This window comes from Rhinolophus sinicus, linkage group LG07, assembly GCF_036562045.2.
Source record: "Rhinolophus sinicus isolate RSC01 linkage group LG07, ASM3656204v1, whole genome shotgun sequence".
NCBI classification, from domain to species: domain Eukaryota; kingdom Metazoa; phylum Chordata; class Mammalia; order Chiroptera; family Rhinolophidae; genus Rhinolophus; species Rhinolophus sinicus.
In genome coordinates this window covers 48,110,257-48,122,924 of record NC_133757.1, presented here as the reverse complement: position 1 = coordinate 48,122,924, position 12,668 = coordinate 48,110,257, and the positions used below count along the sequence as shown (strand labels likewise).

General features: G+C 50.2%; 1 protein-coding gene across 7 annotated transcripts in view; it reads right to left on the bottom strand.

Annotated features, from left to right (window-relative positions):
- Nucleotides 1-12,668, bottom strand: part of PALD1 (phosphatase domain containing paladin 1) — an 89,990-nt gene that overhangs the window by 57,420 nt on the left and 19,902 nt on the right. For 2 of the 7 annotated variants that reach the window (XM_074339545.1, XM_074339544.1), the window contains exon 2: nucleotides 3,557-3,683. The exons of the other annotated variants lie outside the window; for them this stretch is intronic. The gene's annotated coding sequence lies outside the window, so the exon portion shown is untranslated. The remainder of the gene's footprint in view (nucleotides 1-3,556; nucleotides 3,684-12,668) is intronic. 7 annotated transcript variants of the gene reach the window in all.

Genomic DNA, 12,668 nt, shown 5'->3' with positions numbered 1-12,668 from the left:
CACACTGTGCCAGGCCAAAGAGATCAGTGCAGCCCCCACATGCCAATCCTGGCCCCTGCCTGGCCAGCCCAGGCACCAATATCCAACAAATAACGTCTCCTCATCTCTCCCAGCGCCCACCTCCAAGGAAGGCAAACTGTGGCCTGCCCACCACCTCTAGGGCCCAGGATGAGGAAGGAGGTAAGTGACCAAGAAGTACTCAGAGGGCATGCCCAGTGCAAGGAGACCTGGAAATATGATCATGCAGAGGCTCCCTGACCCCATCCTGACCACCTTCCCCACAGGCTGGGGTGAGAAGCAGCAGGCAGCAGCTTGGGGGAGGGAGGGAGGGCAGACCAGGGGTGAGAGGGCCTGGGGGTGGGCACAGATAGGCTGAGCCACACCACGAGTCACAGTGTGACCCTGAGCAAGTCACTTTCCCTTCAATGTCTACTGAAGCCCCCTTAGTTTCCTTCCTGGGAAAACAAGGGTTCTGTCCCATCACCCAGCAAGCACCCCTGGGTATAGATCCTAGAGAAGTACGTGCGTCAGTTCACCAATAGACAGGCAAGAGTGAGGGTTCAGCAGCTTTTTTCAGAAGTGTCAAAACTGGAAACGAGGCAAAAGTCCATTCACAGGGAAAAAACAAACACATTATGGTATGCCCATACGATGGAATACAACACAGCAATGTAAGGGACAAACTGCTGGTACCTGCGATGTCACAGATGAATCTCACAGAGTTTATGTTGAGAAAAGGAAGCCAGAAGAAGCAGCCAGATTAAAAACAGCTCCTACTGGGGCCGGCCCGGTGGCTCAGGCGGTTGGAGCTCCATGCTCCTAACTCCAAAGGCTGCCGGTTCGATTCCCACATGGGCCAGTGGGCTCTCAACCACAAGGTTGCCGGTTCAACTCCTCGAGTCCCGAAAGGGATGGTGGGCTCCGCCCCCTGCAACTAAGACTGAACACGGCACCTTGAGCTGAGCTGCCTCCCGGATGGCTCAGTTGGTTGGAGCACATCCTCTCAACCACAAGGTTGCTGGTTCGACTCCCACAAGGGATGGTGGGCTGTGCCCCCTGTAACTAGCAACGGCAACTGGACCTGGAGCTGAGCTGCGCCCTCCACAACTAAGACTGAAAGGCCAACAACTTGAAGCTGAACGGCACCCTCCACAACTAAGATTGAAATGACAACAACTTGACTTGGAAAAAAGGCCTAGAAGTACACACTGTTCCCCAATAAAGTCCTGTTCCCCTTCCCCAATAAAATCTTAAAAAAAAAAAAAAAGAAAGAAAGAACAGCTCCTACTGTATGGTTTTATTTGCATAAAGCCTAAGAACAAGCAAGACTGGTCCTTGGGAAGTCACTCAGAAGCACGGCCACTTGAGTGTGGGGGGGTCAGATAAGTGACTAGGAAGGGGCCCCAGGGAATCTCCCAGGCCACCATAAATGTCCTATATCGTCATCCGGGATGGGGGTCACACAGGTGAATCATGTGTAAAAATTCATCAAACTACATCCTGATTTATTGTCTATAAATTATAACTCGATTTACAAAACACAGTACTAACAGGAAATAACATACTCTGTCTTCCCGAGGACCGCAGTGAGGCGGTCCTGAGAGGATGTGTATAGACAGACCACAGAGTGGGGGTGATGGGTAAGAATGTGGGCTGGGGGTTAGAAGGACCAGGGTTCAAATCCTGATGCTTCTGACTGGATGGATACATTTTTTTCCTGTTTTGGTTTTTTTGTTGCTGACCAGACTTCTTCATTACATAAACAATTTGTCCTTACAGTCAGAAGTCTGACAAAGATGCATAAAGAAAAAGTTTATTTCCTTCCCATTCCCCCGCAAGCCCATCTCTTAAGCTTCCTTCTACAACAAGCTTTTTTCCCTTAACACCAACACCCCTCCCAGGTGACACCTATAACGCCAATCCTGTCTGTTTAATCGTGGCAAGCCACTGCATTGTGTCACTACTCATTCAACAAACAGCTACTAAGTGTCAATCATGTCAACCAGACAGACACAGGCCTGGCTTTTCACGGAACAGACATTCCAACGAGAGAGAGAAAAAGAGAGGGAGAGGAGTCAACAAGGAATACAATAGAAACACATTGTATACATTGTGATGTGGGCTGCAAAAGGCTGAGATACTGATACCAAAAACATGAGGAAGGTAGGAAAAGGACATGTTTTAGGTACGATAGTCACAGAAGGCCTGTGCTGCTATCAAAGAACAGGCAGGTTTCGGTCATGTGAAGAATTATGCCAGGCAGAGGGAACAGCACGTGCAAATGCCCTGAGGTAGGGAAGAATACAGAACTGAAAGGAGACAGTGTACAGTGTGGTGTCCAGCGCACTGCCCCCAAATCCTTGTGTATATACAGCCTTACATCCTGACAGTTTTACTCTTTAGGATGGGATTCCAAAATTTGGACTGCTTGGACTAAAAGGCATGTGCCTTTTAAAAACTATAGTAGACACTGCCATATTACTTTTCCAAAAGGTTGTAGCATTTCACACAGCAACCAAAATTGCTTAAGAGGGCCCTTTTCTCCACATCTTCACTGATTTGAGAAGTTACCAATCTTTTTCATTTTGCCCATTATGACATCTCTCCACTTCCTTGTCTGCAGAGTGGGGTAAATGACAGTTCCTCTTCCTCAGGATGCTGTGAGGTTTAAAGGAAAATGAAATCCATCCTAACCCACTGAGCCTTGCGTCTAGCACGGCATAAGTGCTCAAAGAGTGGGGCAGGCTGTTACCCTCATTTCTGTACAAATGCCAGGAGGTAAGTGCCAATTCCATAACCACCAGGCTAACAGAGGGGAGTCCCCAAGGGGAGCTTTGAAGGCGCCCACCCACAGGTGCAGGAGGGCAGTTCCTACAGCTCAGCAAGGGCACCGGGCTGGGAGTCAAGAGACTACGTTCAAGTCAACCTTTCTGAGACTCAGTTTCCTCATCCATAACAGGGCTAATTCATTCCCTCTTCATGCAGCCATTCCACAAACGTCTCTGGGGCACCTACTGTGTGTGAGGCACTGTTCTAGGAGCTGACAATACAGAACAAAAAATCCTGCCTCGTACATGCTAGCTGGTGGCACAGAAACAAACTATAAAAATTAGTCAAATATAGAATAGAACCGATCGGGAGGTGATGAGCAGTGAGAAAGAAGAGGGTTATGGAGATGAGGCATGACATGTTAGACAGGGTGTCCAAGGGAGGCTTCACATTAAAGACCTGAAGGCAGTGACACAGCAAACTATGTGGCTCTCGGGGTAACAGCATCCAGGGCAAGGGGACAACCTGTGTACAGGGCCTGGCGTGGGGTGTTCCCAGTACACTGAAGGAGCCACAGCCTTTTGGGGCAGAGCAAAGTGAGCAAGGGGATGGCATTACATGGGGGTGTCCTAGAGGCCACGGTAAGGACCATGGCTTCCACTGTGAGTAAATGGGGAGCCAGCGGAGGGCCTGGGGCAGAGAAGGGCCTTGATCTGACTTTTACAAGGTCCCCCTGGCTGCTGTGTTAGAAGCATCTGTTGGGAAAAGAGGGCGGAGGCCAACAGACCTGTTAGGAGTCTACTGCACTAGTACAAGCGATGTGAGGCCTGGGCCAGCGGTGCGGGGAAGGAGAATGGGTTCATCCGAGATCCATCCACGCTGAGGTGAAGCCAGCAGGACTTAGCATGTCGTTTCTGAAGAGGGAGAGAAACAGAGGAACCATGGCTGACGTTTGGGTGTTTGGCCTAAACAACGAGAGAGATGGGGGTGCCACTAACTGAGATGGGACAGCCTGAGGGGAAAGCAAGTGTGCCGTGAGGACAGCCACGGTCTCTGCTCCGGCTACAGTCTCAGAAGGAAGCAGCAGGCCCTGGAGACCTGCAAAGAACGAGGAACGGGTCCTGAGGCCGTGTGGGTCACTGTGGAAAGTAATGTGAAACACGGAGGGGGGAAAAGTGGATCCCGAGGGGACGTCTGTGTAGCGTGTCTGACCTGCTACAGACTTCACTGTCCACAGAGCCTGGGTCATGGCCAAGGCTGGCTGCTCACGGGCCCATGACACAGATGGGGAAGTTGAGGAAACTGAGTTCTACAGTGAGCACCTCTTGTTTAGAAGCCAGAAAGGGTCAGGATGAGCTAAGAGGATGAGCGGGGAAGCCAGCCAGCTGGCCCATTTGGTTCCTACAGCTGCTACCTACCACCCCAAACACGGACCAGGGAGCTGGGGTCCAGCGTCCCCACCACCCAGGAAGTCTACAGGATCCCAAGAGACAATGCAGGACTCGGGGTTTTCCAAAGCTAAGAACGTCACTTAATACAGACTCCATGGATACCTTTGGGATCTGTGAGCTCTCTCTTTTTTTCAACTGGGATTTAATTCACATACGATAAAAGTCACCCTTTTAAAGTATATAATTCAGTGGCCTTTAGTACATTCACGATGTTATGCAACCGTCACACCACTATATAATTGCAGGGCAGCAAACCCAACAAGTTAAACATAGAATTACCGTATGACCCAGCAATGGCACTCCTAGATACATATCCAAGAGAATCGAAAACAACTATCCAAACAAATACTTGTCCGCCCATGTTCACAGCAGCCCTAGTCACAATAGCCAAAGGGTAGAAACAACCCAAATGTCCATCGACTGATAAAAGGCTAAACAAACTGTAGTACAGACCCACACAATGGATTATTATTCAGCTATAAAAAGAAATGAAGCACAGGCTACAACACGGATGAACCTTGAGGACATTATTCCAAGTAAAAAAATGCCAGACAAAAAAATGTCACGTAGGGCCGGCCCGGTGGCTCAAGCGGTTAGAGTTCCATGCTCCTAACTCCGAAGGCTGCCGGTTCGATTCCCACATGGGCCAGTGGGCTCTCAACCACAAGGTTGCCGGTTCGATTCCTCGAGTCCCACAGGGGATGGTGGGCTCCGCCCCCTGCAACTAAGGTTGAACACGGCACCTTGAGCTGAGCTGCCGCTGAGCTCCCAGATGGCTCAGTTGGTTGGAGCGCGGGCTCTCAACCACAAGGTTGCCAGTTCGATTCCTCGACTCCGACAAGGGATGGTGGGCTGCGCCCCCTGCAACTAGAAAACGGCAACTGGACCTGGAGCTGAGCTGCGCCCTCCACAACTAAGACTGAAAGGGTAACAACTTGAAGCTGAATGGCACCCTCCACAACTAAGATTGAAAGGACAACAACCTGACTTGGGGAAAAAAAAGGCCTGGAAGTACACACTGTTCCCCAATAAAGTCCTGTTCCCCTTAAAAAAAAAAGTCACGTATTGTATAATTCCATGTATATGAAATATCCAGAATAGGCAGATAGGTAAATCCACAGAGACAGAATGCAGATTAGCGGTTATGAGAAGCTGGGAAGCTGGGAAGGGGGAGATCAGGAGTGACTGCTTAATAGATACAGGGTTTCCTTTTCAGGTGATGAAAATGTTTTGTATGTTACCATCACTAATCAAAGAAACACAAATCAAAACTACAAAGTGGTATTACCTCACGCCTGTCATGGCGATTCACCAAACAAAAGAAGAAAAAGACAAGTGTTGGCAAGATGTAGAGAACCTGGAACGCTTCCACACTGTTGGCCGGAATGTAAAATGGTGTGGCCACTATAGAAAACAGTATGGAGGTTCCTCAAAGCATTTAAAATAGAACTGCCACATGATCCAGCAACCCCAGTTTTGGGTATGTAATTGAAATTGTGTATGTAAAAACATTGAAATCAGGGTCTCAAGGAGCTATTAGCACCCTTACGTTCACTGCAGCATTATCCACAGTAGCCAAGAGGTGAAGGCATCCACTGATGGTGAATGGATGAAAAAAATGTCACACACACACACACACACACACACTGGAATGTTATTCAGCCCTGAGAAAGCAGGAAAGTCTGACACATGCTACAACATGGATGAACGTTGAGGACACCATGCAAAGTGAAATAAGCTGGTCACGGAAAGACATATACTGCAATACTCCATTTATCTGAGGACTCTAAAGGAGTCACACTCATCTAGACTAAAAGCTGGAGTGGGAGTTGCCAGGAGTTGGAGGGAGGGGGAAATGGGGGGTTTGTAATCAGCAAGCATCTAAGTTTCCGTTCAGCAAGAGGAGTAGGTTCTACAGATCTGCTGAGCGGCACTGTCGCCACAGCCAACAACCGTGTATTGGACAGTCAGAATGTGTTAATAAGGTGATCTCACGGTAAGTGCTACCACAAGGAAATAAAGATCTTTGTAATGTTTTAGAAGTAGATAGAGGTGATGGCTGGTTGTTCAATATTGTGAATATACTAACTACCACTGATTGCACACTTTAAAATCGTTTATTTTATGTTATGTGAATTATACCTCAATTAAAAACAAAAAGTAACAAGCGCAAACCCTGGGTCATCTGCACGCTGCACTGCCATGCAACTTGGGGCTCAAGTCGACTCCTGTGCTTACGATCCAATTCCTTCTCCATGAAGGCCAAAAGACATCACAGCACACAGCACAAACAAAGGTTGTGGCTCAAACAGAAGAGGCGGTGGGGTGGAGAATGGAGTCACACACAGCCCGTGCAGCCCGGATGTACCCAATTCAAAAGCCAAGGCTCTTAGCAGTCGGGACCATGTTCCCGGCGAAAGCATCTGTGTGAATTGAGCAAAGCCCATCTCTAGGCCAAATTCCTGTTTCCCACAAGCAGCGGGTTTAAGAGCTACTAGATGCAGATTTCAGTAAGGCCACTATTCTGCCCTTATCTTCAATCAAACTAGCCAGCTTTCCAGGTATCAAGCAGTGCACCACTAACATAGACACTTGGGGGTTACTCAGTGGCAGGCAGTTGAGGATTAAATGTGAATAATCAGAATTACCCCAAAACTATCCAACCCGCCCAGTATTACTGTCACTCTGTAGAGCAGGCTCGAGTGACAGACATGTTAACAGGAAAGGACAGAGAGCACAGCCCCCAGTCAACCCAGCATTGGCAATTTAGTTGCTATTTACATCCTTCCAATCTATTAACATTATTCATTTGAAATGGGTCGGCTTTCTGGTTTTACTAGTATTTCATGTTTGTTTTATAGTTATGTAAAAACTATGTTAAGTCTAAGGCATTTTACCTAGTTTTGTATTTATACACATTTAAGTTATATTCCAATAAGAAAACTTAAATAAATGAGGCTTTTTCTTTCCTTTAAAAGGGAGTCCACACAAAAAACAAACAAACAAACAAACAAAAACCCCACACACTATATGATTCCATGTGTATGAAATGTCCAGAAGAAGCAAATCTATAGAGACAGAAAGCGGCTAAGTGGGCTGGGAGTGGGGAGTGACAACTAACGGGCACTGGGTATCTTTTTGGGTTGATGAAAATGTTGCAAAATTAGATTGTGGTGATAAATGCTCAACTCTGTGAATAGCTAAAAGCTACTGAATTGTACGCTTCAAACGGGTGGATTGTATGGCATGTGAATTATAGCTCAATAAAGCTATTTCACAAACGGGGAGGGTCAACATATTGCCCAGGTTTGAGCAGCACTAAGCTGGAGAAATCACAGGGAAATCAACAACCCCACCTATTGAGAGCTTCCCTGCCAGGCGCCCCCCCTCCCTGCCCTCACACCATCCCCAAGGGCCCAGACAAGGAGGCCACTAGGAAACCCTAAGTCACCAGACAAGCCCATCCTGGGTGAGCAGGTGCCTGCCCTGGGACACCCTACACAGGCTTCCTGTTTCCTGGAACTCACTTCATACAACAGTAGTAAGATGACTTGAGTTATTAAACTAGGAAAAAACTTAAAGATGATGAAAACAACCAATGTTAGCTAGTATGCAGGCATCGTGAATCATTTCTACTTTGACGGCAGTGTCAAGGAAAGGAGCACGATAAGACTCAGAGCCTCCATGACCCAACTGGCGGGGGTCAGGGGAGAGCCAGGAGCATGCAAATTTGAGCACAGGAAACCCCTTCCTCAGGAGGCTGGAGATATCCCCACCCTCCACCCACACACACAGGGCAAAGCGCACCCTTCAAGACCGGGTCTTATCAGAGGGACCCCAAGCAGCTGCATACAAGTCTGTCTCGGCAGGTGGCAGCTCCACTGGAACAAGAAGGTGGCCTCAAGGGTCCGTCTTTTGTCAACCCAACAAATCGCCCCCGCCTTGGGCCTATTCCTTCCAGAGACACTTCCCAGACACAGGAAGAGGAAGCCCCTGCTGCTGGCTGCTGGGCGGGAATGCACGTCCAACTCATTTGCCCCAGGACAGATTGATCCCTTTGATTCCAAAGGCTCCTTCCTCCAGAAACCTGCTCTGAAAGAACCACCCCCAGAAAGCCTTCATTCTGTCTCCCTAAAGCCTCGCTGAGCCCCAGCTTGGAGCCAGGGGAACATAGATGTCCCCCATCTCCTGGACCTCAGCTCAGGGAGACGGTTCCCAGGAAATGTGCTCAGAACTCCGGTGGCAGCGGCCAGGACCAACGGCCAAGAGAAAAAGCGGGTCCCAGAGCCACGGACTAAGTGTGACCCCACTTATATCCCCAAATCAAAAACTACACAAAGTCACGTGGAGACACAGGAAAAAAAGACCAAGAGATATTCAGCAAACACTGACAGTGTTACCTCTGGAGAAGAAGTAAGGAGAGGAAAAGGGGACTTTTTACATTTTACTCTTCTCTCTATGCGGCTACTTGACTCTTTCGTGAAGATCATTGCTTTATATTACTTTTTAATTGAAAACATTTTCGAAAGCAGGGTGGACATCTGTCAACTGGGAACTTGATAAATAAGCTCCCTCCACACCCTGGAATACGAGTCAGCCCTGAAAAAGGAACGTACTGCTGCGACACACAGCAACATGGACACATCTCAAGGAATCACAACGAGTAAAGAAGCCAGACATAAGCCTAGTATGAATCCATGTATGTGCAAATCTAGAAAAAACAAAACCACAGTGACAGAAAGGAGAGCAGTGGGCCTGGGACCAGGGGTGGGAGTGGCGACTGACCGCAATGGACCACGAGGAAGCTTCTGGGTGACGGAAGTGTCCTCTCACTAGACTGAGGTGGTGGCAGCAAGTCCGAGACGTTCCCCAACACTCATCCAGCTGCACGCTTCGCACTTTAAGGCAGACACCCCTCAGTAAGACTTCTTTAAAGAGTAAGGGAGAGGAGAGAACGAGGGGTAGCTACTTAATGGGTTCGGGTTTTCCTTTGGGGTGAGGAACATGTTTTGGAAGTTGATAGAGTAGCGGTCGCATAACATTGTGAATGTCCTCGATGCCACTGCATTGTGCACTTGAAAATGATTAGTTTTATGTCAAGTGAATACCACCTCCATTAAAAAGGTAGATAAGGAAAAAATTACTATGCCCATTTTGCAGATGAGAAAATTGGGCTCAAAGAAAGCAGCCAACTGTCAGCCCAAGGCTTACCTACCTGTGTCTCAGCCTGGTTCAGAGCTCAAGAGAGAAGAGACCTGCACCCCACCACCCCCAAGGGCTCGGCAACGCTGGGGCCCAATCTCCATAGAGGGCCCTTGTCTCTGGGGCACTTGGAAACCAGAGCTTCCCAACAGGCCTTAGAGTGAGCCAGCAGAGTAGCACCTGCAGGAAATTCCCAAGTCCATGAGCTCCATTGACAGACAGGGCTGTGTGGGGGCAGGAAGGGAGCTCCTATTAAGAAGGTGGTCAAACTCAGGCTAACGCACCATGGGGCAAGGATGTGCGTGGGGAGGGCCCCCCATCAGGTCCAGGCTAGTGAGGCCTTCTGGGCCCTGCCAACCGGGCCCTGGGACTCTGACGGAGGGCTGCCCTTGGAGCCTTAACGGGTCAGCACCGATCTCAGAGACCCCAGGAGGAAGGACTCAGTAACTACAGGGCAGCAGTCCAGGGGAACATGTCCACCAGCCACTTTGTGACCAGCAGCAGAGGGGTTAACTCTTTCATGGGGTATACAATTCCAGGAAAAGGAAAAGGGGAGGAGAAACTCCCTCTGTGCTTTCTAAACAGAATCTTCAAAACACCCAGTGTCCCTGTCCTCCACTCTGGGGAGGGCCAGGACAGAGGCCACACACCTGCAGGCAGGCAGGCCCTGGGGCTCAGCAGGCTGCGGAGGCTGGCAAAGTCCAAGGTCATCTGAGGGCACCCACCCGTCTCCCCCTGCGGGGCCTGACGTGGCCTCTGGGCAGTGGGGCTGTTTCTCATGGGCGGGAAGCCCAGCAGTGGACCCACAGCCCTCCCAGCACCACACCCTCCCTCCTCCTGGAATTTCCCAAAGCCCTAGCTCCCAGGGAGCCCAAAGGGTCACCAGGGACACACCCAGCTCCCAGATGCTCCCCACTGCCTGCCACAGGCTTGTAGGTAACCCTAAATGCCCCCCATGTCTCTCATTAGAGCACCCCACAGCTAAGACCATTTCTTAGGTCCAAGAACTCCACTGTTAGAGAGATTCACTCCCTAGTGAAAGCTTAGGTGTTTTCAAAGACTTCAGTTCATTGACAGGAAGGGGAAGAGGACCTATTAACCCATAGGTGTCCTAACTAAGAGCAAAAATAGCCATGTTGATCTTGGGACAGGAGAAGTCTCGAGCCCCAGCTCAAAAAATGAGGGGCCCCAGGTTGAGCTGGCAGGCATTGATAAGAGGGCAGGGTGGTCTCTGGAGAATGGGGCAACAGAGAATGCGATTCTTAAAAGGAAAGTAATTGACCATGAATTCCAGTGGGCCTCCAACTTGTATCCTAACAGGGAAATCAGGGCTGTATCAGAGCCCAGACGGGGAGGGACAGAAGGTCCCAGCACGTAGGGTCTTTCCTAACAGGCCAGGAGTGCTGAGGGTGGGACCCCTCCCTGGATCATGTATCTGCTCACGTCCTCTAACTCACCAAGCTGTCACATCTGTGCACGGGCTGCTCTTTCTGCTTGGGAAGCTTTCACTCACCCATGCAAACTATTAGCCATCGTTCAAAACCCACCTGAAGCATCACCCCGTCCCCAGGCCAGCCATTCCCTCCCTCCACCTCCAACCACAGCCAGCACAGACCCTGGAAAGGAACCAGTGGGGTATGGTGTAAGTACAGCCGAGCCTCTCTCACCTGGCAGGGGCCGTCTCACTCACCTCTGGTCCCCTGCCCCTCATAGTGAACCCCGGGCCAGGAACCCGAATCAAAGGCAACCTAGTGCCTTCCCACCATGAGGCCCTGTGCAAGAACCCCAGCTTCTCTGGCCTCACAGATCTCTCCCTCTGCTGAGAGAATGGTAGTAACAGAAGCACCTAAAGTTTATTGAGCACTTACTATGAGCCATAAGGTACCATGAGGGCTCTCCAAGCACTACCTCCTTTCATCCTTGAGACATTCTTATAAGGGACTATCATTAACCCAGCTGCACAATGGAATCAGGCACAGAAAGGTTAAGTGAGTTGCCCAGGGACACACAGCTAGTGAGGGAGGGAGTGGAAATTCAGACCCTAGTGGTGTAGTTCCAGAGCCAGTGTTCTTTATCAATACACATCCACTGGGGGGCTAGGAAGATGATGGGGGGCTACTGTCAAGACAAGCTCTGAGTAGAAGAGGAACCTTCTCTTTCCCCAGGTCCCAGCCAAAGACCTAGAAAGACACAGACCCAGCCTGCTGCTGCTCCCAGGCCCATCCCAATTCTGAGTGCCAGTTACAGAAAAAACAAAAGGCCCATCTGCAAGGGCCTTGGCTCAGGAGCAGGGAGGTGCACGCTGCCCACTGACAGGCAGAGCCATGATTTGGGGCTATTCTTAGCAAACCACTGGCTCCCCTCACAGAGGCCTGGCAGGCGGCGGGCCCAAGCTTCCATATGCCCTGCCTGCCGTTTCCTGACCCTGCCTGGAGGTCTCACAGGGCTCAGGAGTGGCTGGTGAGCAGGAATGAGGACAAAGCCCTGCAGCTTTCAAAGGAGAGGTGCCTGCCTGCCCAGCCTTCCCAGGACCAGGCACCTGGCTGCCGGAGCCGCGCTGCGGCGTCCTGGCCACAGGCTCGCAATCCAAGCTCCACTGACTGAGTGCTCACTCGGTGCCAGACCCTGGGCCACATGCTTTCCATAGATGATCTGCCACTTAACCCTCACAACACCGCCAAGGGCTAGGGATTACTGGCCCCATTTTAAAGATAAGGAGTTTCATTTTAAGTGAATTAGTTAAGACATTAAGTAACTTGCCCAGGGTCATCAGTGAGTTGGTGTCAAGTCATACCTAGACTCTGGGCTGGCTCCCAGTCTCCAGGTTCGGCAGAAGTTGGTGACTCGCCAGAAGGTAGGAGGCCCACTTCCCAGCCCAGGGTTTGGGGGGGGCGCAGTCCACACCAGAACAATGGTCTCATCAAAAACTCCACAGCATGGCTGCTTTTTCGGCTACTTTTTCTCGCTCCCAGGGATGATCCCTTCCCAGCCAGAGACCCTCAGGCTTGAGCTCAGGAGAGTCCCCGACCGGATTCCACCCCCACCCAGGCCACACAGCCTCACTTCAGCAAACTTCTGGTGACTCAGGGAAGGTGAGACTCAAAGGTTCAAGGAGACCCTGCTAGCGCTAAAGGCATGCACCCAGCCCCGCCACTAGTGAGTAGGGAGGTCAAACAACTCTCGGAGCGAAACAAAGTTCTGAGCCTTTGGGGTCTTCAAACCCCAAAGTGGGGGTCTAGAAAAGAA